The sequence below is a fragment of the Amblyomma mixtum genome, chromosome 3 (assembly GCF_055824585.1).
Source record: "Amblyomma mixtum isolate Tamu chromosome 3, ASM5582458v1, whole genome shotgun sequence".
Classification (NCBI taxonomy): Eukaryota; Metazoa; Arthropoda; class Arachnida; order Ixodida; family Ixodidae; genus Amblyomma; species Amblyomma mixtum.
Genome location: NC_143014.1, coordinates 420114109 through 420136201, shown reverse-complemented (window position 1 = coordinate 420136201; position 22093 = coordinate 420114109). Strand labels below are relative to the sequence as shown.

General features: G+C 46.7%; 1 pseudogene; it reads left to right on the top strand.

The window, feature by feature from the left end:
* Positions 1–22093, top strand: part of LOC149357875 (uncharacterized) — a 61132-nt pseudogene that overhangs the window by 29291 nt on the left and 9748 nt on the right.

Sequence of the window (22093 nt, the reverse complement as noted above, 5' to 3'; positions counted from 1 at the left end):
TTGGAAAAAACTGGTGTCCAGATGTTCCCGACAGCTTTCGGTGCACGTTGGGGATGATTTTGCTAGGGTCTGGCGGAAGGAGCGTCACTGCATCCCGTTCCTGATCTCTTCGGGCGGCGAATGGTCTGTTTAAGAGGCCTCCTAGAGGCTCCGAACGATTTGACCAACGGGCAAGGCGTCGCGCCGAGCGGGCGATGGCGTTTAGTGGACTCCCTGGCAGCGCTGCAACACGCTGCCGCGTTCCACGCTTAATGGCGAAGCTGAAGCGTGCTCCAATGTTTTTTTTCTATTTGCCTCAGAAGGCAGAAGACGCCTGTTGTCGCAGCATTTTGCGGCGAAGCTGCTCCTGGCCCGTTTGGAGATTTAGCGGCGACGACGATGGCGCAGGGTGTGGCGCAACCAGATCTCGTGACCAGACAGAAAGGCAAAGCTACTCGCGACTGTCACCGAACAAGGCGCTTTGTCGTGGAGAAGAGAAAGACGAAAAGGGACACTTAATCTGCCTTTTAAGGTAGCGACGCTATGGTGTTAATGGGTTAATGCCCATAAATGCGTAATGGGTCATTTTCCAAGCATTCACTGATCTCTGCCAGTTCTCATACGAATCCTGGCGCACTGGTGCAGTGGTTAATTAAGCGATGTGCCAATATCCTGCGGTGGAAGGTGCTGCCATCAGTGGGGCTTCAAGACCAGAGTTGCAGACAATTTTTCGGCCCTTCATTAAGTTAAGTGCCACCTGCCACGGTGGTCAGTTTTTCGCCTCCATATAAATTCGTCCGCCGCGGCCGGGACCGAACCCGTGTCTTTCGGACCAGCAGCCGAGCGCCGTAACCACTCAGGTACCGCGGCGGTGCAGATTTTTCAAAATAAAAGTAATTCTGATAAACTACAGTATATTGGACACCTGGGAGAATATGAAAGGTGTGTTCGAATGAATGTGCGTAAATAATGATTAATACCACGATCTGCATCTGTGTGATAATTACGCCTCTTGGAAGGAGTAAAATGAAGAGAATATCATTTGAAAGGAGTTTTTTTTGTTTTTCAAATGCGAAATTGAATGATAAGTTTCGCGTCTGAAGCCTAAAAGTCATGTTCACTGCCCGAGGTTCGTAAAGGTGTACCAAAGCTGCAGCGCACTGGAGCTTTTCCACACTCCGGTATGCAAAGACATGGTGTACTCATGTATCATAGATGTGGATGCCTTAAAGTATTTAAGATTTTATTCATAACCGCCTTGATCAGTTTACAAGGTCTCTTATTTTACATAGGCAGGAAGCGCCGTTTGCCTGCGCCTGCTCTTTGCGAGTAGCACCGTCTATGTGTGCGATATATGTGTACGTTTGCTGGCCGCTGAAAAACACCAGCATGGTAAAATCGAGAATAAAGCAGCCGCCAGTGAATTGAAATGATGTTTGCTCTTGGGGCCAGGCATGGGTTGTAGCGCCGTGTGGTAGGTACTTAAAATTGAGTCGAAACCACTTTCTTCTTGCGATCACAAACCAGCTGTAACAGAAAACATGAAATGAAATACGTCTTTAGTACACAGTTGAAAGGAGCATAGGCCCAGCGGCGATCCTATGGACAAAGAATGCAATTCAAGGCGGCCGATTATTCTGTGCCTCTAAAACACCACCGATATGAATGTCTCTGGTCAACGCACGCAGCAGTCCAGTGTAAACTAGCACGGTGCTGGCGCTGTGCTGTTTTGTCCGACTTATTAGTCGACGGGCCGCTCGCATCCCAGTTACGACAATCCCATCGTACCACAAATCTGGTACTAAGTGTCTGAGTGATACAGCAAAATATTTATACAACATTGCCCTTCAATTGTTTAATTTGTTCACGTTAGTACTGACGTGAGTGCATTCATAAGCGAAAACAACAGAAAAAAAAGTAAGGGGGGCACTTCGTTGACCTAAAGTGCGGTGAGGCGAAAGCCTTAAGCGTGGTGTTGCTGCTTGTGTCACTGATGTGTGGTTAAGACGTTAAGCTTCGCCTCTAAGAGGGAGTTGCAGCCTTCGGGCTACGGCCGCTTATCTGTTTTTTTCAGCCAGCGTCCGCTTCGGCGGATGCGGTTGTTGCGACGCGCGTCTTTACTCTCTCTGTTTTTCTCTTTCTTCTTATCTTTCAACTCTCTTCTTTCTGCACGTGGCAGAGGTGGTGGCTTGGCTTGAGCCAGTTGGCAGGCAGGCCTCGTGCACTTTCCTTTTCGTCCTCCTCTCAGTCGCAACCAACCAACGCGCTTCAAAGAGCGGAACGCGACAGCCTCTTGCAACGCTGCCAGCGCTTTTGGTTGGGTCATTGGGGAACTAGGCCAAGCCAGTTCGGTGGCATATGCTGGGACTATAGCCCTCCTGAGCTCCTAGGTGTTCCGCTGCACCAAGTTCGCAACAGTACAGCCTACTGGGATTCACAAATTGTAACTCTACGGCGGCAAACACAGGCTTGGATGGGTAGGGAACTCTCAGTGTTTATTGAGGGCACAGGTCTGTAACATATTTTTGTTTGCAAAGCTCGCGTATGTCCTTCAAGTGCTGCATTGTGCGAGGAGGAAGGTGCAAGCAATACACAGCGTATTTGCAACATTCGTGTGGCGCTCTCAATGGGAGCCCATGAGGCGTGACAACTTGTTCCTTCCCTTAGAGGGTGGTGGAGTGGGCCTTGTTCACCTGTTCGTGCATCAACTTGTTTCCCATTTTTTCTTTTCAAATCGGCAAACCACCCGTTTCTGGTAGCTGTGCTGATTAGGCGGCTTAGTTTTCATTCGCTTTACTTATTCGCACCGACTGTGCAGGCTCGTGAGGGGACTATAAGCGAATTCCTTAAGGAGGTTGCTGACACTTTCAATTTACTCACTGTGCACTTCTCTTTAGATTACCTCTATAGCCTCTCGAGAAAACAGATGACCCAGGCTCTCACTGAGTCTTTGTTCCCTACACCATTGTATCGGCAGCCTTATCTGGGGTCTTTGGACATCAGTGTTCTAAAGCCTGTTAGGCGGATGTGCATTCAGGCAGCCGCTAAAACATTCTTTTTCAAACTACACACAGCGACGCTGCCTGTCAAGACATTTCTTAATGACAAGGAGATGTTTGTACCCTGGAATGTGAATTGCCGTCTGTGTAACGTGCCTGAGACAATTGATCATTGCTTCATCCTGTGCCGTGATGCCATGTTATTTTCGGACATACTACAACGAACTCTTAAGATGGACATTGAAATTACACCATACACTATTAGATTTCTGCCTGTTGGCAAAAACTCTGTTGTGCCTTATGATCTGTTCGTGTTGATGGGACTATTCAGTGTTTAGAAAAGTCGTATGATGGACAGACATGCCGAGCTACCAAGATCGTCCAAATCTGTGTTTCGTAAACAGTGTGCATTGGTGAGGAGTGTATATGCTCCACGCGAAGAACCTCCAAGCTGGCTGCCATGCCTAGATGCATGTGTGTGCCTCCCTGAAGTTTGATGTTTTGATGGGGATGCAGTGTTGAGTTAGGGCTATGACAGGCTCGTATTAAGCAGCCCGGTAACTTGAGGCGCGAACCAGTTTGATTGAAGTTTTTCCCCTTTTTGCTGAAGTTCTTCCATGCAATAAGGAAAAAAAAAGAGCTGGCATGGCGGAGTGGTAGCGTGCTCGTCTCGCACTCCGGAGACCGGGGTTCGATTCCCGAGCTCGGCCAATTTCCTTCTCTGTTTTATTTATTTATCTGGTCTGACTAGAAAGGTTAATTAGGCTAATTGGTTAAATTAGGAATTATCTAAACTCAAACCAACTTATTTGAAGCATCACTATACGGTCCCGGTAATTGGTTGCATGGTTAGTAGCCAAAGTAGAATTGGCCCCGTTTGAAATTCGCGCACTGTGACGTCACGACCGTTTTGACCAATTGAAAAGCGTGTCATTTCTGTCAACAACTGCTGCTTACAAAGATGAGGCATTAAAGGCTTTGGTCTTAAAATACTCACCTCAGGAGGCAAGTTTGGTAAGGATCGAGCTGACGAAGTGACTGATGTTTTTAGGCGCTTAGAACCAAGCTTAAATTCAAATTTAGTTTTTTACACCTAAAGTCAAAACGAGTATAATTGTTTGCAGCTCGGGACTCAAGTGACGTTACAAACATATTGAGAATCTACATTTCGTTAGCGGAAGCACGTAGATATATGCATACTTGTATGCGCTGCATACTTGCATGCGCTTCATACTTGCATGCCGACCGCGTCGGAGTTCTCCGCTTTTCGAGTTCGTTATTACGTCACCGCCAAATTACTGGACACGCACACAGACGACGATGATATAAGGGAAGGTGGGCGACAGCGGCAAATATGGGACTCACTTTCAGTTGGCTCGGTAACAGCGGCGCCTGCAAGCTGGGTTGATTGACCGTCGATGGTTCGCCCCAAACTCTACTCGGATGAGCTTCGATGCCGGCAATGACGGAGGCGTGAACGTACCCATGAGCGCGTGCGTCCACGGCAAAAATACTCTGGGATAGCTGTCTATGAAGCAGATGGGAAGCGGTCACCGACAAAACGATCCTGAAGTACGATCTCTTAAAAGAGCGCCTACAGAGGCGCTCCGTTATCACTAGAGTGATAACTCGTTTTATTCCCAGTGTTCCGTTCGCAACCAAATTATGCATTTTCAAGAACCTCGTACGACTCATCGAGCACCGCGAATCACTTAAGTCCACTTCACCCAGACACAAGAGACATGCGAACCAGTCGGGCGTTTGAACGTCAATTTTTAATGCCAAAGCGCTACTGGACTATGTTCACGGGTTCGTGTTTCCACAGCGTGTCATCAAAACGTGTCGGCAGTAGCTGTGGAGACTCTGAAGAGATAAATTTATACGAGAGGCTTTATTCTAAAGAGGATGATACAAGCATGCTACGAAAAAGAAGAATTTTTGAAATCAGATGAATGGTTCATCAATTACAGCCCAAAGTGTCCAAAAAGTGGACGGAGTTAGGGCAGCTTGTAGCGCCAAATTTGAAAACGCCGGAAGTGTGAGAGCACGTGATCGGATGTGTGAGCGTAGCGAAACCCTAGCGCCAATTTGAAAGCCCGAAATGGGTAGAGAGCGGAAATTATGGTTTAATGAATTAATTACAGAAATTAAAAATAGAAATGAAACAAGCAACGCCTTCCTGGTGAAGTAAGATCTATTAAGGTGAATTAGGGGAATTAAGGTGAATTAAGGGTGAAGTAAGGTGAAATAAGGGTGAAAAGTACCATATAAAGTTAATTATGGGTGAAATATAGGCGAATTAATGTGTGATGGTTACGAATTATTGGTGTCAAAGAAAGGCAAAGAGGGGCGACTAGTGCCGCGGAAGCGTCAATGCTTTCGCATTACTCGAGTGCGGATACCGCAGTGATCTCGAACGTTTTTTGTGACCCGTTACAATTTGTGTGGCTGTACTGCGATTGGCGTTCAAGGATGGTGCGAATTGCAGCGTTTACTCTGCGCTTAACATACTTGGTGGTCACTGTCATTATAGAGCGGCAGAGTTAGGCTTGCGGTATCATCAAGAACACAGCAACCTGTGGCTTGTCACTATCGCAATGTGAAATTACGATTTTTGCTAGAGCTGATGACGCTGCCCTATTCTTTTCTAATAAAACGCGAGTGCTGGAGGCGTTGCGTGTAACTGAACAATTTTTTTTCATCAGGTGCGTCTGTTAATTTTAATAAATGAAGAGTTCTGGGTAGGCACTGGGGAACAAAACCAAGATTTTTTTGAGGGCATCAGATTGGATTCCAAAGCTTTAGAGTATTTCGTATTAATTTGCATCAGTATCGTAATACTGGGTCTGACTGAGATTCTCAGATATCGTTAGTTAGCCGACAAACCCAGGTTTGATTGGACAGGGAGGTGTCTCTATTCCCACGAGCATATGTTTGCAATACTTTCTTGGATTCCAAGCGTATATATGTCATGTCGGTGTTGCATTGTGCAAAAAAAGTACATGCAATTCATAGAATTTTTGCCACTTTTTTGTGGCGCTCTAAACGGGAATCTATGCGTTGAGACAAATAGTTTCTTCCTCTGGATGCTGCTGGAGGTGTTCTTCAGCATTTGCTTCTTCATCAAGTTCTTCCAAGATTTTTCTTGCTGCACTTGCTGTGTGTCCGGTGGCAGCATCCAGATCACAGTTCCTTGGCAGCGCACAGCGCCGTGCAGATTTGGCTGCAGCAGCTATGCGTAAAGACAATAACTATGAGGACATTCGCAGTCAAGCGCTAAGTGGTCGCCTCGTTTGCGCGACAGCTCCATCTGCCCCGTTATTTTCAAGATCTTGTGGACTTCTACAGCATAAAAGCGGAAAAGAGCCACTTCTTTCTCTTCTGTTTATTGTGTCACCGGTTTCGTTTGGCGCGGTTTTGTGGAACGGAGTTCGGTAATCAGTCGCTAATAAATGTGATTACGCCCAAAGGCTGCACTACGAGACACAAGAAGAATACTCGAGTGACTTTTTGCTTGTCAGAGGAGTGAAAGTTGCTTTTCCCGGCTTGAAGAATTTACCGCGTATAGGGTGGAGTAGGGAGTGGCGTAATCAGCTTCAAAATTAAAATTAAATTTTTGCGATAGACCAGTAATTAAAAAGGAACACACGGCTTCGAGGACGTAACAAGAACAAGACAAGGATTGATCAGGGGGCATTAAGATTTGACACAAGAAAAAGGTAAAACATAGGCACCGTAGTTGTTTTAATTCAAGAAAAGAAATCTGGTCGGCGCGAGGCATTTTCCTGTCACTTTGTCGAGATGAGAGCCCCAAAACCATCAAAGCAACCTGAGTGGTCAAAATTACGCCGTGTGGTTAAGCGTAATTCAGAACAAGCATAGAGCGGCGAATCACCACACGAAAGGAGCAAATGGAGAAAGGAGAGAAGACTGAAGGTTATACACCAAGTAGCCACTCAAAGGAGCGATGGCCTTCATGTTTGTAGGTAAAGCTTTAATTTCGAAATAGAAAACGAGAGCGCAATGGATGAGACATGATGTAGGCTTACTTTGTCGAGCTGAGCTGCCATGTGTTGTTCATAATCAGGCGGGAAAGTGAGCTCAGTCAAAGGAAACAGGAGCTCATTAAGCTTTCCTTTCTTTCCGCTTGTGAAAGGTTTGAGATATTTTTCCAGCCATTTTGTGGTTGGGGTACGTTTTTGAAGTGTTCGCGTTTCGTGCACAAAAAAATGAAATGAGCGCGAACACATTTAAATATCAAAACATTTTTTTTACTTGTACACTCTGCAGGTTGAATATTTTCTCCGCTCAATATTTTGTGCCTGAGGCGTTGTGTTTATAGAGCTGCTCACGTGTACTTGGCCTTCCGAAGTCCAGCCACCATTGTTCCTTCTGCACGAGGAAAGAAGAGGAGAAAAAATAAAGAATAGCCGCGAGGATTTTCGTCCCGGCACGCGCACGCTGCTGCGCCGTTCTTTTGGGATCTGCGACCATACCCTGCGTTTCTCTCATAGCCATCCTCACTGGCCCTCTGCCCGCTGCGACAGAGGGACTGCTGTGGCTACCGACTGCAACGTGCCTGGCTTGGCACGTTTTGACAGCAAGTGGGGTGCTGCCACGGCAAAAGAGGCCATGCTGCAGCCTGTGCGAATCGTTCACCTGGAAGGACGCCGGTCGCCGAGCTCGCCCATCGCTCCGTCACCGTGGTCCGGCGCTACGACAGCAAACTCAGAGGACAAGGAGCTGATGACGGCCGCCTGCACAGCCCTCCAGATTGACGGCCACCGAGTCCGCATGCACGGGAAGTGCACCCCACTTGGCAGTGCTGTGAGGCGTCCTTCCAGCTACCACCACGGTGATCTGACGTCGAAAGCTTCTCTGGTGAGTTTTGCCGACAGTCACGATTGTCGACAAATATCGAGATTTGTTTTAATTGTTTTGTACCATGGTTCTAGCCTTCCTTTCCTTAGTGCGTGCCTCCCGACTTGAAGGCGTCGGCCGAAACAAACCCGACCGAACGCAACGTTCTCTTCAATGCGCGGCACCACCTACCCTGATTTGTTCTAAGAATTTTCACTGCGCAGGCGAGCTTTGAATGCCTGTGGCTTGGTGCAGACCATAACCGAATTAAGCCATCGCTGACGCTTTGAACTGAAGCTTGGCTTGTGGCAGCTTTTCTCCGGCTCGGATAATTATTAGTAAAAGGGTTCACTTGAGTCGTATGTAGCATACGCAAACGCGCTTATAATATAGCCTTATTTTTCAAATGGAGCTCTCGCGTATACCCTATTCAAAACTAATTAAGAAGCCACGCTCTGTAGAGATGCCTTACCGCGTTTAGGACTTGGATATGAAGCTGCCGCTTAGCTGTTCAACATGCATGAAGTATGTTAGGCATTTCGCCATTCTAAGTGTATGGAAGCGATCTCTCGCCAACCTCATGCAAGCATATGCTGGGTTCAGGAGAGGTGCTTTCTGCGCTAAGAACCAAAATCACGGAGAATAAAAATAAGAATAAAAATCATCAGACAGGAGAGAGAACGAGTGATGCGTCCGCTGAGTGATGCGTGCGCCGAAAAAATCCAACCAACCAAAAATGCCTCCACCGAAGCGACGACGCTGGTTTGTGCATCAGATATCGCAGGTGCCGAAGAAATCCCAGTGATGTCACCACAGGATGAGCTCAATGGGGAGGGAGTATTCGTGAATATATTCATGAAAATTTTCAGCAACGGTCAGTCTTTCAGCATTCTAGGTGGCGTCATGGCATTTCTCTTTGCATATATAGCGTACATGTTTTAGTCCATTTGTAGGTTAACTTGCTCCAGGGGTTCCGACCTTTGACATACGCACAATTCGATTGCACGTTTTTTGAAACTGCATTTTATCTTAGGGTGCGGTTGAGGTGCTCACCCAGATGTACAGATGTGAAGTTGGAGGCTAACTCAATTCCAGGGTTCGCAGCGATGACGTATGCAACTTTAGTTGCATGCTTTAATGCGCGGTTGAAGTATCCACCGAGATGTCAAGATTTGGCAGCTACTGCCCCCTTTCCTTTCCTCAAAAACGGTTCCTTTCCTCAAAATACATTTTTTCGCATTTATCCCCGTAAGCGGACCTAAGTGCCCTCAGAATTTTTTTTTCTGTCCTCAGCGTGCAGCAAGGCACCGTCGGCTCCCATTCCGATGCTTAACCACTAGTGGTTACATGCTAGCATGTGAAGGATGACTGGAAAAACTCAGCGACGTAGCATTGCGTACACACCCGGTCAATTCTTTAGCTGCATTGAGCGACCGTAGGTGGACCAGGGGTTGCCCAGTACTATAGTTTGGTTTGGTTTATTGGGGTTTAACGTACCAAAGCTACTCAGGCTATGAGAGACGCCGTAGTGAAGGGCTCCGGAAATTTCGACCACCTGGGGTTCTTCAACGCACACTGACATCGCACAGTACAGGGGCCTCTAGAATTTCGCCTCCATCGAAATTCAGCCGCCGCGGTCGGGATCGAACCCACGTCTTTCGGGTCAGCAGCCAAGCGCCGTAACCACTGAGCGACCACGGCGGGGCCAGTACTATAGGGGAAGATGTCATTCTGTACGACGGCAACGAAGCTGACATCCTGATTATATAGTAGGAAATGTAGCTTTTGTAGTGCACCAAGTGTAGAAGCTATTTTGCCCACTTTTATTTCTTGAAGCCAGAAAAGTTGGAATTGTCAGAGGTATTTCTTGGTGAAAGTTGGCAACATTGCGAACGGAGGACGTTGCATACACTAGAAAAGTATGTGTCGGGAAAAAAAAACTTTGATAACCACAGTAATGACAAATTGTGAGCGCTTAGTGAAAAAAAAAACGCAAAAAAATGTGCAAAGCACATAATAACAGTTTAGCATCACGAACAGAGCAGCCCGTCAGCAATGGTTCTTAGAGCAATTTTACTCTACTCTGCTAAGCGGAAAAATTACCGAAGACACTTTGAAAATTGTAAACTGTGCTTGGCGAAAGCTTTGCGGTCAACCCACTGCCGCTTCACCGAAGCGCTTGGCGCGGAATCACTGGGCCGCTTCGGAGCCATGCGTTTCACTCACTCGACGGCAACGAGACGACTGGCGAAGGAGCGGCGGTGCAGCTGCCGCCGGCGACGCGCGCGCTCTCGTTCTACCCCTACTGTGTGACGTCAGGGTTGCTATGGACAGCTGCGCTCCCCACCGGCGCGACGGTTGCTAAGGAGGGGAGGAAGTTGCGACGCTGCGTGGAGGAAAGGCCACAGTTGACCAATGTCTTATCCGGTGGCGGGAAAACCTTCCGGCGCAACTTGTGATTTGTAATGCCACGTTTGAGAGAGAGAGAGAGCATTTTCCCACACTGGCCCCGATGGCAGCCTCATATCGGACAATTACGCCCATCTCGCCCAACACATGGACAATATGGGCGACGACTCCTGGCCTCAGTATAGAGGAGAGTGCAAGACAGTTACTGCGCCTTTCATTTCCCCGAAAACTATTTCAGAGCGCAGCTGTTTGGCGCCCGTTTCTGCGTTTCGCGCCGTCGCCGTTGCCGTCGCCATTGTCCGTTGTAACCAGCAGTGGACACCTTAGTCGCGCTTTAAGCTGCGAAACGAATGGAACGGGAGCTTGGAAAGCAGATGGTAAAATTCGTAAATTGGTTTTTGAGGAACGGAAATGGCGTAGTATCTGTCTCACACATTTCGGTGGAGGGCTGACCAGGGGGAAGGCGCATAACTACCCTCTTTGAACATTGAACACCTCAATTGGCACGATTCCAGCGATCGGACGGAGACCGCGAGCATGGACGCACATCGCCAGCATGAACGGACACCGCGAGCATGAGAAATTAAAGGCTTTCGCCTTAATATACGACAGAATTTTTTTTGCATTGCAGTGCGTAATCGAGGTGAAAAATTTGCCACGCAGGCTTAGTTCCGGTTTTGCAAAGAACTTGTCCTCATCGACGCACTGCAATCTTTTTTTACTTTCTTCTGAAAGAGATTCTATCAGCTAGCACACGGAAGACAAATGTGCAACATTTGCTGATTATTGTCAAGTGTGCTTTCTTCCTGTAATATTGCACGTCATTGAACAGTACTTTCCTGCACCCTATTTTTTGCCTCAAACTGAAGTTCCGCTTTTCCAAGTGGGTGTTAGCTACACGGGCATTGTTTTTTTCTTCCCCAGGGTTGCAATACACGTGGTCTCGTAATGTGTCTCGTGCAGCCAGCGGCCCAGGCTCGGCTCACCGATGTACGGGGAGATGCGCCTGCACTGCGCCGCCACACGGATCTCCACCTGCGGCGTGGTGGTTCAGCAGAAAGCAGCGTCGGCTCAGCCGACGACAACGTGCACCTCACGCCTGCAGGTGCACTGGCAGTGAGGACGCTCGGACGCAGCAAGCGGAACAGCGTCCGCGGCTCGCGGCTGCCCTATTGCTGCTGCTGCTCACCAGCGCCTCGGTGAGCTTAGCGTCACGTACGCTCACCTTAATTGATACTGCTTCTCATTGTTTCAATACACACTCGCAGAAATAATGAGAGGGAGCAACCCGACGAAGTGCTTTCCATCCTGCACAACCTATAGGAAGGATACGGAGTAGCTCTTGCGCGATCCCGTTGCCTCGAAGGCACAACAAGTGAATGCGTGTATCTCAAGCACATCCCAAAATGAGCGGGATGGTTTATCGGACTGAGCTTCTTTTCTATCTTTTGAACATTGTTTTCGTAGCCTTAAGGTGCACGTTAAAAAACCACAGGTGGTCGAAATTTCTGAAGCCCTTCACTACAGTGTCCCTCATAGCCCGAGTCGCTTTGGGATGTTAAACCCCTACAAACCATAAACCTTAATGTGCATATCGCTGCGTGTTTTAAGGCACCTTGATCATGTTCCAGAGAATAGCGCACTTGCTCATATCTATCATGAAACGATCTCTTCCTGCATAGTTTTATAGATGTTCAAATTCAACGCCTTTCGCATTGAACTTACTCACATGGCACCCATGTTTTTGGACCCTACGTTTAACCTTCTTGCACATCCCATTCTGGTTTCCTGGAGACTTACTGCATGCGTTTATTTCTTTTTCTCCTCTGCGAATCAACGCACATATGTTCAAAATGTCCGACGTTTTCAACGCCACTTCCTCAGGGTTTCTTCCCACAATTTTTTTTTTCGCCCTAGCTTGCTCAACCCGAGTCAGTTCCTCACCGCCTGCACTGTTTGTTGTTCTGCCTTTAGCACCCAAGCCTGATCTTTCAAAAGCTAGTTGGTTTACTCTTTGCTACAATAGCACTTCTATCATTGAGCGAAATATGCCGTGCTCAAAAGTATGCCCTGACGCAATTATTCGTTCCCAGATAATCAGCACTAGTTATCAGGAATTTGAGACAACTGCTACCTAGCGCCGCAAAGTTTTGCAGCCCATGCAGCTTCAAGGGGAAATTCCTGCATTTGGTAGAATTATTCATACACATAAAAAATTGGGCTTTGCTCATAATTTATGTTCTAGGTGATCTCCAGTACCTCTTAGAAGCAGCGTCGTCTCCATGCCTCAGCTAACGTTTGTTCCAAAACCGTTAAATTTTAAGCATTGGGCTCCTGTGGAAGCGGCTTAAATTTAGAGCCCTTTGAGTTAATAAAGACAGTTTTCCAAGAATACATAGCTCCAGTGGTTTGGTAGTGCGATTGCTTAGTAGGGCCATGGAGCCGAACAGCGTCCGGCGGTGTCTTGTGCGGCGGCATCTGTATGAAGCATCCACCTGCTGGGTGGTGTTTAGGGGAGATTTGTCTCTCTCCGTCTTCCACCTGTCACAGAGTCCCTCTCCTCCTGCCCCTCTACCTTCCCCATTGCCACTTGTATGGGAGATAGCCGCCGCGGTGACTCAGTGGTTATGTTGCTCGGCTACTGACCCGAAAGACGTGGGTTCGATCCTGCCGCGGCGGTTGAATTTCTTTGGAGGAGAAATTCTAGAGTCCCGTGTACTGTGCGATTTCAGTGCACGTTAAAGAACCCCAGGTGGTCTAACTTTTCGGAGCCCTCCACTACGGCGTCTCTCATAGCCTTAGTAGCTTTGGGACGTTAAACCCCATAAACTAACCAACCAACTTGTATGGGAGAGGAGGGAGGCGCCGTATGAAGAATGCCACAGCAAAAATCAAAATGAGTACCAAGGTAATGACTCAGTCAATAGCAGGCCTACGTGCAAAATATGCAGTTTGTTGAAGAACTATCTGTGCAGGAACTAGAGGACTGGTGACACTAATTTTTAGGCTCAAGCTGTTTATCCCATTTTGTTTCGTATCTATATCAGAGCAACTGCGCCAAAAATGAACTTCTTTGGTGCAGCGAACAATTAGTAATGAAATTTTTAAAAGTTACCCTGCGCCGTGTGGTAGGATTATCAGTAGCTCGCTCGCATTCCATGACCCTCACGTGCTTCCTCGCGGCTGAGGGCTCAACAATTGAACAGCTCACGGCGCGTAGTCAGCGATGGGGAGTCGGTTGTTCGCTTTTCGAGCTAGGGGTGCGGAGGGGTGAATGGGGTTGACACGAGAGAGGGACAAAGGTAGCAAAGGCGCGTGTTCATCCAGTTTGTCTAACTTCTGCGTGATTTCGGGGGCTCCACCGCAGTGAGCCACGGAAGGCCACTGTACGAGCCTGCGGAAGGCAGTTTTTGAGTAGACGACGGCGCTGTCGGTCTACGACGTCACTCAGGCGGCTTCAGTATGGCCGTCGGTGCCAAGGGAAGGGGCTTGGAGCCGATAACTTCTAAATGCAATTTCTACCTGAAATGCGCGCCTATTGCCCGACTTCTTTTTTTTAAGTACGCATAACATCGTCGTGGCTAGTACCTGCAACGTAAAACCGCCATTTGATGGTAGGTCATGTCATGAGTGCTTTACGCTTGACCGAGCTATTTCTTCTGGCATCGCTCGGCAAGAGAAACCTGCCTCTCACAAGACCCACGGATGGCTCTGTTTGGAACAGCCTGTTGCCAGTGCGATTACGCATCGCTTAGCCACTGCGCCTATGTGCCGGTAGTCGTTTGATGAATCAGAATAAAATAGACGGCTTTGGAAAAGTATCGGACTTGCACTGGATTCGGAAGTTAAAGACAAAGAAGACAGGATTGGAGGAGAATCAGATCTGGAATACACTGGGGAGTGAAAGAAGCATGCTATCGCATTATCTTGGGATCAATCCAATTGATAGCCCGTACATTTTTTCTAGCGTATTTATACCAAGCAGTGACTATGTTGTCTGTTATTTGATGCTCTGCTTTGTGTAAACAACAAAAAATGTCTCCAGAATTCACATTTTCACAACACGGTTAGTCCCATCTCGTGCTGCAAAGCTATAAGTCAGCGATCTCGCTAGCTCTCGTTGTGATGCTCAGTGCCGGTGTATTTTCTTTTTTTTCGGACGTTTAATTTTCCTTTTTCGCAGTTGCGAGCGCGCGGGTAGCGAAAGTATGATGCGCCACATTTCCTTTCGAGCTGATGCGCGCAAAGGTCTGAAAGGGTGCACCACATTTGAGGCGCTCGTATACCGCTTGCATCTCAGCCCGTTCTTTCCTGCTCCGCGTGCAGCCAGTTGCACATCTACGTTGTCGATACTACTTCGCTACACGCTATTCATACGGCAAAGCATCTGGATTCTTCCCAGATCGCGTATATGTACATAGTGCTTTGACAGTATGCTAGTATACGTTAGCATCTTGCTTAGATAGGCGAGCAGCACGCCTTGCGGGTGTTTTCGATTTAATTGTGTTGAATTGCTTGAAGAGAATAAGAGCGTCCTCAAGGACAACTTAAATTGCCGAGGCTGCTGCTGAATGTTTATTATGCAAGGATCTGCTTCGGGTCAACAACGTCAGTATGATTTGAATTCGCATGCATAATGTTTCCCTTCCACGCAGAGTTCCTGAGCGGTTGGCGATGCCGTATTTCATGCGTGCTGTCCAAAGCGGCCTCTAGAATTGAGAGTAACCAATTAGACTTAGGTTTCTCACGTTAGTAGTGTCTAGGCATCACCTTGCCACTAAATGCGTTGTGACAAGCGCATTTTTCTGGTGACGGCTCTGGCCTGAGTTATTCTTAACTCGAAACAGTTCACAAAATGGCCGCGAAGGAGTGCGCCGTCCAGAAGGGATCACAGCGCGTAAACATAATGCTATGGAAAACTAATAGCTACTTCAATATTCTTTTTTTTATAATCAGCGCAGGCATATCGTTCAAACGTTGAGTTCACATGCGCAATGGTTGGCAACGGATTTAAGGTATTCGAGACTTAAGTTCCGCACATAAGGGCACGATGCGTTAACGTTCATGGCTCCCTGTAGCGGTTATGGTTCTTGGCTGCTGACACGAAAGACGCGGGATAGAACCCGGCCGCAGGGATCGAAATTCGATGGAGGCGAAATTCCAGAGACTCGTGTGCTGTGTGATGTTATTGCATGTTAAAGAACGCCAGGTGCTCGAAATTTCCGGACCACTCCACTACGGCGTCCTCATAGCCTGAGTCACTTTGAGACGTTAAGCCCCCTAAAAAATACTAAACGTTCTTTCCTTAGAACTCTTCCACTCTGCAATTTACGCGCACAATGCACCTTTTGTAGACACACACATCGATTAGTACTCACTACACTATACAGGAATTACAAGGCCACAAAATAGGGTTCCACATTGACGCAGGTTTGCGAGGCTCGCGCGCCCTTTTTTTGGTGCGGTGGCGCACGTCAGATAGCGAAGGTTTTCCGATGGCCGCTGCATGTCGGCGTCGGCATGTTGGCGTGAAGCAAAGAGGTTATGAAACGCTAACATGCACTTTGCTTCTCGCTTGATAACTATTCCGTAAGTAGAGCTTCTCTACTTAAACCCATACTTTTTAACAGACTCGTAAGATGCCACATTACATGAAAGGCCACACGACATAGTAATGCGACACAAATGTTCCTTTTTGGCCAAGTCGGTAGCGTGCGTTGCTGGAGTCGGAAGCGTCATGGGTTCGAATACCAACTGAAATATATGAAGGTTTACTTTACGCGAAGCAAGTTACTTTCTAAATATCCGTCCTTTCACGGATGCGCCGACCCGTAAATAACGTTAAAAGTTCAGTTGTATTGTATTTTTATCCCAGATATCAAGCCTAACTAGCGTTGGGACGTTAAACCCTCATCAGCCATGAATATTTTTCAGGAACAGTTCCACAAAGGGTTCCACCCGCTTCCAGCCGCTTATGATTTTAGGCCGCAAACCAAAATTCACATAGATGATCAATCGGGGGCGCCGCCACCGTGGCTGCTGCGGAAGAAAAAAAAATTGGCTGGGGCTTAGCTAAGGTTAAGCCTGGATATCTCCAAGCGAAAAGCTACGGTGATGCTTATGGTTTAGCTTATGGTTATGCTTTATGATCACTTCTGTATCGGTAGGAACACTCTCGTCTCCTTCCATGTTGAATGCGCACGCCTATTCTCTACCAAGCGGTTATACCTACAGCCGGCCTCCGCGATAAGCACGCGCATGCGGCGAACGTCACACTATGACGCATAGCGCTCGGCAGCATACGCCTGTTCTAAGGGCAAGCGCCCCTTATATACCCCTCCTTTCAAATGCGCACTGCGCACGGCTACGGCGAAAGGTCAAACGGTGGCTGTCAGGGGAAGCGGCGCCGCACATGCTCAGTAGCCTGTGCCGTGCGTGACGTCACTCGTGCTCCGACCTACGCCGGCTCATGCGAAGCGCGGTGTTGACTAGCGCAGTGAAGATTTTCGCTTCAAAATACAACTCGCTGACAGAAATGTTCCGGAGGAAGACTTATCGACTACGCCGGCTGTTCTAAGGGTCGCAGGCTGTTATTTCCGCGGGTGATTTCAGAATATTCTTTGTGCAACCACAGGGGCATTAACTCTACATGTAACGATGCATGCACCATTCTTGACGGTACTCCGGCAGCCTTTGTAACCTGAGCGGCCTGTGTCTGAATGCTGCGACCTTTGTAAGCCAAGTCGCTAATTCAGCAACAAGCCCTCTTCTTTATTTTGTGTGTATTGCGCAGGAGGCCGATCTCCTGGGCGTTCTGAAAGTTCCCGACGGGGCCCGGACTGGCGCCTTGGGTGACGGCGGTACTCTGGGCGTTTTATTTTATTAATTTTTGCTGCACGTTAAAAAACGCGAGTTTCTAATGGTAACCAAAGCGAATAAAATTTATGTGATCAAGCATTAACAGCTTTTGTACTTTATTTAAGGATGTAACATTTTGTTGAGAATTAACCAACCTTGATTTGATAGACTAGCATCATTATACTTTAACCCCATTTTTCGGACCTTCCTGTTTTCGGTAACATAACATCAAAAGTAGTTTTGATAGCTTTGATCCGAACCAATCGATAAAAAGTGTTTTGCTTTAAAAGAAAACTACACCTACGCCAATTTCTCCACAGAACGTCGCCACTGGCTATTGAGCTACTGGGCGCAAGTACTGCATGAGTCGAGCATGAAATTCTCCGAATTAGGAGATTGCTGCCATTTGCCGAGAGATTTCTCCACTTCTATTTAGACTTCCACATCCATTCCGAGAATTTCATTTCTACGAATTAGGGAAAACTACTATGGAAAGAAAATACTTAGACGTCACAAGCTGGTATCATTCAAACACTTCGCTGCCGAGCACGATGGCGCCGCCACACCTTGGCTGCGTGCCTTCAGTATATCGCTTAAGAGCTTGCGCTTCCAATCTAAATAAAAAGCTGCTGGCTGTTCCTTGCTGTGAGCCGCGCCATGAACACCAAGGTACGCACCACCGCATGGCCTCTTCAGATGGACGTTAGCGTTTAGGATGTAATCTTCATCACTGGCTTGACACTACTTCTTTTCTGGGACTCAGGACTCAGTTCTGCCCGTCAGCCGTTTTATTATTGAGTTCTTGAGTGCACCTCCAATAATAATAAAATATAAATAAACCACGCGGTGGCGCAGTGGTTATGCTGCTTGGTTGCTGACCCGAAAGTCGCGGGTGGCAAAATGCTTGAAGCCTGTGTACTGTGCGATGTCAGGGCACGTTAATGAACCTCAGGTGGTCGAAATTTCCTGAGGTCTTTACTACGTCGTCAATCATAGCCTGAGTCGCTTTGGGACGTTAAACCCCGCAAACCACCAATCATGATTAATAAAAAATTTCCCTCATATTAGGCTTATTCCTACTTGAACTGTGGTCTTTCTTGTAGTGATGTCCGCAAAGCACAGCGGTCACGCATATGTGCCCAAGAATCTGTGACGGTAGCTGCTTAACCCACGAGTTTCTTCAGTGAACTGGTTAAAAATGCGAAAAACTTCTGCAGCATTAAATATCGCGTCTCTTTGGTAGGGAGGCGTGTCTTCTACACTATATGGACTGCTCTAAAGAAGAAAGACTGCTCTAAAGAAGAAAGTCCTGGTTCATAGGCTGCAAACGGATAACACATGCTCAGGTTTCAACATTAACTCAACCATCTCATCGCACAACAACGCTCTAATTTCTTGAAATAGAAGCGCCGCCGGAAGTAACAACTTGGCATGCAAAATTCGTCGTTGGGCGGGTCATTTCCGCGCCAGTCGGCCGTGGGATAAAGAACCTCGCTATTTTCTGTTCTTTTGGATTGCTTACCCTTCTTCAACTCAAAAGTTATTCGATAACACTGCTTGCTAAAATGGTAGTGTAGCTCCGTTTATGGCAGTTGCTGCGACGGCAGTCGACCTTTCCTAACTCTCCAGGAACTGGCCGATTAAGGCAAAAAGTCAAAAGATTAGAAAACGAGATCCTTTCAAATTACTGATCCCGGAATACAGTACCACAGACAACGTATTTCGGAGATTGCCTGCAATTCATGTCAAGGAAAAAAAATTGCCGAAGTTTACGTTAATTCCTAATGCGAAATTTGAGCGCAGCTCATTAGCTGTTTAAGCTTTTCGATAGATTGAGGCAAGGAATTCGAGCAAGACATGTATGTACAATTACAGACAACTTATTTTTCACACATATTCTTTCTTCAAGAAGTACTCCACTAACAGTTATTGTTTGTCGTGAAGGACGCTTCGTGGTGGGAGAAATAGATGGATATAAGTTCGACTTGCTGCGTCAATGTCTGGTTTTCAAAGATGAAGTGTACGGAAGTATTTGGTGAGGTTGTCAGCCGTGGGAGGCGTTACGAGTGAGAGGAACGGGGTGCTCTCCCGCATAAGTGGTAAGAAATTCCTGTTTGTCTTTATATGTACATTAAAGTTCCCACCCCTCTGCCACCCAGGCAGGTGGCAGTTAATGGTTGATCGCGAAAGTTCGCTCACCGTTCTCAGGGCTCATGCGTGCAGCCCACATCTCTCTGTCATCACCCCACGTACCTATAAGCGTGATTTAGGCGTCCGCTGAACCAGGGAGCTAGTTACGCGCACTTCCTATCCTTAAAATTATCGGAGCGTAAGGCGTTGTAAACGCCAACGCCAATGAACACAACGAACGCCGAAGGGCTGTGACTTCAGCGCCGCGTTTCTGGCACAAGGTTGTGAATCCCAGCGCATGCAGCGCTCATCTTACACCACCGCCACGTAGCTTAAAGCACGATTGAGGTGTCCAATGTTCCAAGAGGGCAGTTATGTTCATTTCCTCTGGTTCAGGTGTCCACCTAGATGTGTGAGACATACTGCGCATTTGCGTTCCTCAAAAACCAATTTACCAATTTTAACCTCTGCTTTGCAAGCTCCCAGTCCATTGGTTTCTCAGCTTAAAGGGTGTCCACTGCTGGTTGCGACGGAAAACGGCGACGGCGACGCCGCGAAACGCAGAAGCGGTCGCCAAAGAGCTGCGCTCTAAAATATTAGGAATTATGGGTATGGAAACATTATCGACTGCGAAAGCTACAACACTCGTAAGTAATGGGCCCACGTGGATAACATGAGCACAGATAGCGCACATGACTGAAGAGAGCAGCCAGTCTGAGCTCATGTAACCCAGGCCCACCTTGAGAGCCCACTTGCTCTAGTTTTATTTATTTATTTATTTATTTACAGATACCTTACAGGCCTCCAGGGAGGCATTGTGTAAGGGGGGAGCAATAAATATGTACAACAGAAGCTAGAAAAAACCCAAAAATGCATAGAAACAAACACTGTTACGTTCTAAAAGCTGATTAGAAATTATCACGACTGTACAAATTACATGGAGAAAAACATTGAATAAAAAATAAAAAAAGTTAGAATGTAATTAAGACATAATAGTAACGGGAAAAACAGAACATGAGCAAATACACAGGAAGGCAAATGGGCTGATATAGAGGGTGTGACAAAAAAAAAGGCATGACTCGGGCAAAGAAGAAAACGTGCTAGGTGTTATCGATATAATGTTTGACCAGATGATTATGAAACGTGCCATGGTTGCGCTGCGATGCAATGCAGTTTGGAAGATCGTTTCATAGACATATAGCACGTGGGAGCGGAGAAAAGTTAAATGCGTGAGTACTGCCATAAATGCGTGTGTAGCTGAGGTTATTGTGCGATCTGGTTGATGAATAAGAGTGTCGTTGCAGGTGCGATAACGGTGACCGAGTGGCATGGATTAATTTGTGAAAAAGAGATAAAAGGGCTATGTCTCGACGAGTTCTTAATGGAAGGAGTGAAAGGTCCAGCTTTATTTGGGTAATACTTGATTTAAAACTATAATTTCGTGAAATAAATCGACTAGCCCTATTTTGGATTGCTTCTAGCATGTCAATTAGGTACTTCTGGTGAGGAGACCAAATGGGCGACGCATACGCGAGCTGAGATCTAACAAAAGTTAAATATGCTTGTTTACGCACATTAGCAGTGGTGCTTTGTAAGTTGCGGCGCAGGAAACCTAATGAACGTGAAGCATTGGCAGTAATGGTGGTTATGTGAGCAGTCCACGAAAGGTTTGGTGAGAAGTGAACACCTAAGTATTTGTATTGAGTAGCCCGACCCAATATGTTGTTATTAATGTGGTAAGGGAAGTAAGAGTTTGCTGATTTTTGAGAAAAATTGATTATTTTACACTTGGAAACATTTAGGGTCATTAGCCATGTTCTACACCAATCATGAATTAAATCCAGGTCAGTTTGAAGTGAAATGTGGTCGTCAGTACTCTTTATGGATCGGTATACAATACAATCGTCAGCAAATATTCGTATGCGGGATGAAATGTTGCACGGCAGGTCGTTTATGTAAATTAAGAAGAGTAAGGGACCAAGGACGCTCCCTTGTGGCACACCTGACGTAACATCAGAAAGAGGAGATAAGTGATTATTAATGACTGTGAACTGTTGCCGATTCGAAAGAAAATTACGGAGCCATGACAAAGTTAGAGCATCTAGTTTAAGCGCCGAAAGCTTAGATATTAGGCGACAGTGAGCTACACGATCAAATGCTTTTGCGAAGTCGAGGAATGCACAATCAGATTGTAAATTGTTGTTCATGTTGGAATGAAGGTCAGCAGTGAATTCGAATCACTGTGATTCACAGGAAAAGCCTTTCCTAAAACCATGCTGATTGGGGAAAAAGAAATGAACAGATTCCAAGTGACCGTAAATATGAGACGCAATAATGTGCTCGAGCATCTTGCAGCAGATACATGTTAGAGAAATCGGTCGATAATTTTCACGTGCATGTTTATTGCCACTTTTTAAACTGGTACCACTTATTCTATTTTCCAGTCATTCGGAAGCATCCCTGTTAATAATGACTGCCGAAAGATATGAAGTAAGATGTTACTAGACGCGGATATGGTGCTCTTTAATATTTTGGAATTAATTTCATCGACGCCCCATGAAGAAGACACTTTCAGGTTAGTGATCAATCGGATTATGCCTTCGAGAGTAATATCAATCGGAGCCATGTACGGGTAGTCAAAATCGGGCACGCAAGGAATGTAGGAACTGTCTTCTCTAGTGAATACAGATGTGAAAAATGAGTTAAATGCTGTTGCGCTGTCAGCATCAGAGTAGGGAATGTTGTTGTTGTCATGTATTGAAATATCGTTACTAATGTTACGCCGACCTATTACCTTCCAGAACTTGCTGGGATTGTTCTTGAGCAGTGCTGGAAGGTCTTGTGAATAATATGTATCT